We start from the raw sequence: 5,304 nt of genomic DNA, 5'->3' as shown, positions 1-5,304 counted from the left end.
TTTCTGAAGAAGGGTCCAGGCCCGAAACGTCAGCCTTCCTGCTCCTCTGATGCTGCTTGGCCTGCTGTGTTCATCCAGCTCTACACCTTGTTATCTCAGATTCTCCAGCATCTGCAGTTCCTACTATCCTGAACGCTGGTTCCATTTTAAAGCTCGCTGTGTTACAGCGACACTAATTTGGTGCCACGCAATATGAAGGATGTGATTGCTCTGGAGGGGGTGCAGAGGAGATTCATCAGGATGTTGCCTCAGGTTTGGAGTATTTCAGCGATGAAGAGAGGCTAGATAAGTTTGAGCTGTTTTCACTGGAGCAGAGAAGGCTGAGTGGGGACTCGATTGTGGTGGATAAAATTCAGAGGGGCATGGACAAGGTGGATAGGAAGCAGCTGTTCCCCTTAGTGAAAGGGTCAAGAACAGTGGGGCATCATTTTAAAGTGGAAGGCAGCAGGTTAACGGGTGATTTGAGGAAACATTCTCACCCGGAGGGTGGTGGAGTTCTGGAATGTGCTGCCTGGGAGGGCCGTTGAGGATAGTAACCTCGCAACCTTTAAAAATTACTTGGATGAACACTTGACATGTCATACCGTTCAAGACAATGGGCCTAGTGCAGGAAAGCCGGACAAGTGTCGGTAGTCGTATATATTTGTTGTTCTGTGTGAGTTTGTGATATTTATAGATCTGCCACATACTGTTCCTGGCAATCTGCATGTCTCAATAAATCAGGATTACTTTAACTAGGTTAGAGGTAAGTTAATAAATTTTAATCATGTTTTTCAAGGGAAGTGTCACATTCTTTGTAAGTTCATAGAATTTTGTAAGGTTAAATCTTCATCCTGATGTTGCTCGAGAAATCAAAAATATTATTTCATTCCAAGTGCATCAGTTCATACCATTGCCTGTGTTTTTCTCTCCTCTAACAGCAATTCATAATTTATTGAGCACAAGGAGATCGTGTTGGGATGAAATAACTCTTCAGTGCAAAAATTCTGCAAGTTTGTCAAATTTTGTCGTCACAGTTGTTTAACAACATATGTGTCACAATTTCTCCGAGGGAGCCTTTGGAGATATACAACGTGTGTGTTATGCAAGAGGAAGGAACAGGAGGAGTCTTTCTTATTGCAGGCTGATATTTCAGCTCTCCCAGACATGGCCATACTGAAGGTGAAATCTGGGATCTTAGGAACATGGAAACATAGAAAAGTAGGCCATTCGACCCATTGAGCCTGCTCTGCCATTCAATATGATCGTGGCTGATTAAACACTTCAATACCTTTTACCCACTCCATCCCCATAACCATTGGTACATCATTGGTCATCAGAAAACTCTAAATCCCTACCTTAAATGTACTCATAGTCTGGGTTTCTGGTGGGGTAGAGAATCCCAAAGATTTACAATCCTTTAAAACAATAATTCTCCTCATTTCAGACCTAAGAGAACCCTCCCCCCAATTTTTCAATTGTGCTCCTGCTTCTAGACTCCCCAACCAAGAAACACACCTTACCTGCATCTACCCTGTCTATCCCTTTAAGCATTTTTGTAACTAGAATGAGATCACCTCTCATTCTTCGATACTCGAGAGAATACCAGCACAGTCTCTCTTCATAAGTCAGTCTTGTGAACATTTGTTGCATTCCCTCAACGGCAATAATATCATCCCTGAGATAAGGAGACCAAAGCTGCACACAGTACTCCAGCTGTGGTCTAATGAAGCTCCTATGCAACCAAGGGAAGATTTCACAACCCTGCATTGAAACCCTCTTGCAACAAAGGCTAACATTCCATTAATCTTCCTAATTGCTGTTGCACCTTCATTTGAGTTTACACTGACTTTTTGACAAGAACAAAAACATTCCTTTGCATGTCTACATTTTCCAACCTCCTGTTGGCCTGAATAGGAGAGTCACCAGCCTATTTCTGAGATGATTTTCTTTCTTCCCCTAATTGTGTTTGCCACCAATTTAAGCAACAAACTGTAGTCAAGAGTGTGGTCAATTTATATGTTCCAGCTTTGTACCAGAATTGTTTCCCTGTTAGAAGGTGCACAAGAGAGATTCAAAGCTCATTTAATTTTCCAATTTTTTTCCCAGCTCTGAATGGGCACCTATTTTCTCGTTGACATCTATCTGATTGGTGTAGGAGATTAAGCCACTGTTAGGCATTGAATTTGGAGGATACTATGCTCAGACAAGCCATATTGCATGGGCAGTTCTCCTCAGCATGAAGGTTCCAGTTTATTTTACAAGACATGTAATATGCCAAAAAGCAGGTCGGCAACATTCAACTCCAACTTTAACTTGTCACTGATGAAGAAAGTCAGTCAGTTTTGCACTGTGCTTGATTTTCCTTTTCCAATGGATGTGGTGTGTTAAATAGTAATATGCTGTATCTCATTATGTGACATTGCACTGCAGAAAGTACAAAAATGAGATCAGGAAAGAGTATCAGTGCTAATTTTTATTTGTCCACCCCGTTAGATGATGCAGACTTGTGTATCACCCAACAATGCTTTACTCTTACTGATGGAATATAGGGATGTGTCAATTTCACAAAGAAATTTTCACTGTGAAATTCCTCCGAACTCTTTGTGTCTCTTGGACTTATTCCAGGGCATCGCAATTTCTCATTAATAGCCTACATTATCGAACCTGCCTCCCTATATGTTCCAATTGTCTTAGAACATCAAATTATATGTACTGACACCACAGGTTCGGTTATCTTCATCTTTGAAAAATGTAATTGTTGTCCTGTTAAATTTCAAACATTTTCTGCTTTCATTGCTGCTCTGTGTAGACTACTCTATTTGTTCACCATCTTCTACGAAAAAGAATTTGCATGCTCACTATGTATTCATGTTTTCTCCTTTAAATTTGAATGGATCCACCTAACTTTCAGAATTCGTGTTAACATTCTCAAGCCATTGTTTTGGAGCCAAGCTCATTTTACCTTCAATGGCTTGGAGACTCCAACAAAGTCATTTCTAATCTGCTTTCTCTTTTCCTCAGCGTAAGCATCAGTAATATCTTTGGTCTTCCATTATAATTTGATTATCAACCTATTTGCCCTTCCTTGTACTTCCAGTCAGGACAGAATGGCCACTCTGTTGCACAATCTCATGAATTGTATATAATATTTGGGTAGTGCTTGCCTCATGACTTCGGATGTCTTGGGTAGAACTTAGTAGAAATTTGAACTTTGAAATGATGAAAGTGCTGTAAAGGTTCATGTTGCATGTTCTCTGGTCTTGCTGTGCACTCATGCTCTGTCCTTTATTCATGATCATTTTTTCCTTTCTTCTTCTCTGTCGCAGTGTGTCATCCAGGTTATCTTCCCAAAGCAAAAGCACAAGACATGCGCCCAATCAAAGAAAGACCTCTAGGTCAGCTGGTGTTGCTTGTTTTTAGCCCACTGATCGCTTTTAACATTAGAGGTGTCTGATTTGACTGTTACCTGCATGGCTAGGCATTTTTCCAACCTACTAAGTTCGCACCATCATCTTTACTGCAGTGCTATTAACACTGGGTATGTGTCCAGCTCTCCCTGTCCATTTAAACAAATTGCAATAATAAACAAGAAAATTGCTGGAGACACTTAGCATCTGTGGAAGGAGAAACATATTTAATGTTTCAAGTCCAAAGCCTTGCTTTGAGTCCCAAGTCCACGCCAGACTTGAATCATTAACTCTGTTTCTCTACAGATTGCAGCCAGACCTGCTGATTTCTGCTGTTTTTATTTCAGATTTTCAGCATCTGCAGTGTTTTGCTTGAATTGAAAGATACTGCATCCTATTTTGTTGAAGTGTGGTAAAATATTAAGCATGCCTCCCACCAGTTCTCCCACCTATCTCCTGATCTGATTGATTCCCCCTGCTCATCACTGTCTGGCACTTCACTCAAGTGATCTTGCCTTATTTATTGGTCCTGATGGTGCTTGTTGGCCAGCTATCAAACTGTGCAACTTCACAATTGAGACTGTGTCTCAGACTGATCCTGGTCTGAACTGATGCTCAAACAATAACTGCATATTTAATAAATTTGCTGATCCTTTCGGAAATTGGTGAGATTGAAGGAGTATGAAAATGCACATCCACTGCAGGACTCAGAGGTCCTTTTATTCATGCCTTAACTAGGTTTCATGCTTGCTCAGTACATAGCCCTTAGCAGGAATCGTGGATAGCACTGTCTGCAAGTCAAAACACAAGAACAGTTTAACATTTTAATTGTTTCAATTGATAAGCTGGATGTTATTGATGCACCAGAATAGCACATGTATGAATCACCTCATCACCCTGTTGAGCTTTAGTTTTCTCCAAACAGAAACATGGCATCAACCAGCTTGATGTAAATTGAAAACCTGAAACCTTGTATGGTGTGGTCACAGTTCAAACACTGATTCTTTCACATTGGAGTTGCACAGCAAGCTGAAGAATATTAAAGAGCAGGTTCTTTACTATACTTCCTCTGGCTTGCTTCAAAAGTTGCTGAGAGTACGAAATGAACCTGGTAGTGAATGGTCTTTAGTACTGTCACATTCAATGTACTGAATTTATATAATTTGCCTGATCTCAGTTCAATGAAAAGCCTGAATGCCATGGTGCAGGAGATTCTTTCATTTCTTTAATTATAAAGATCAAGATTTCCTTCCAAGTGTTTTCACAGAATCATTACAGTGCAGAAAGAGGCCATTCAGCCTATCATGTCAGCAACAAGTCTATTATCTAGTTTGGCTGTATTACCTACTGCCAATCTACTGCCTTTTCCCCATATCTCTGCATACCATCCCTATCCAAGTAACCATCCAATACCCTCTTGAATGTCTTCACCACATTTCCAAGCAGTGCATTCCACACCCTAAGCACTCGCTGTATGAAAAAGTTTTTTTAATCGCATCACCCTTGCTTCTTTTGCACATCACTTTAAACCCATGCCCTCTAATTCTTGTTTCTTTTGCAAGCAGAAAAAGCTCAGTTAATTTTCAGTGTTTGTGAATTGAGTTATTAATTTGTCTGACAGCAGTGTTTACTTCGGAATCAGGTTTCTATTCACTAACTCCATGTGCGTTTTCTAAGACATTTCATTTTAGTTACTTCAAGCAATTTCAATAGCCTATGGTTTAATTTGCTTCCCTGATCTTAATGTTGTGTTGATGCCAGTGTTGTGAAAACTGCCTCAATTCAAAACACAGTGTGTGCCGTGTGGTTTGTTCAAGTTCTTTGTTGGTGACAAGTTTTGTTTCTTGTGGTATTGTCTTATGCCAATGATTTTCAGTTGGGCTTGCTTCTTATTATTTTCTGTTGGGCTCACTAT

This window comes from Rhincodon typus, chromosome 17 (genome assembly GCF_021869965.1).
Source record: "Rhincodon typus isolate 14 chromosome 17, sRhiTyp1.1, whole genome shotgun sequence".
Lineage (NCBI taxonomy): Eukaryota > Metazoa > Chordata > Chondrichthyes > Orectolobiformes > Rhincodontidae > Rhincodon > Rhincodon typus.
Note: the sequence above shows the minus strand (reverse complement) of the source record.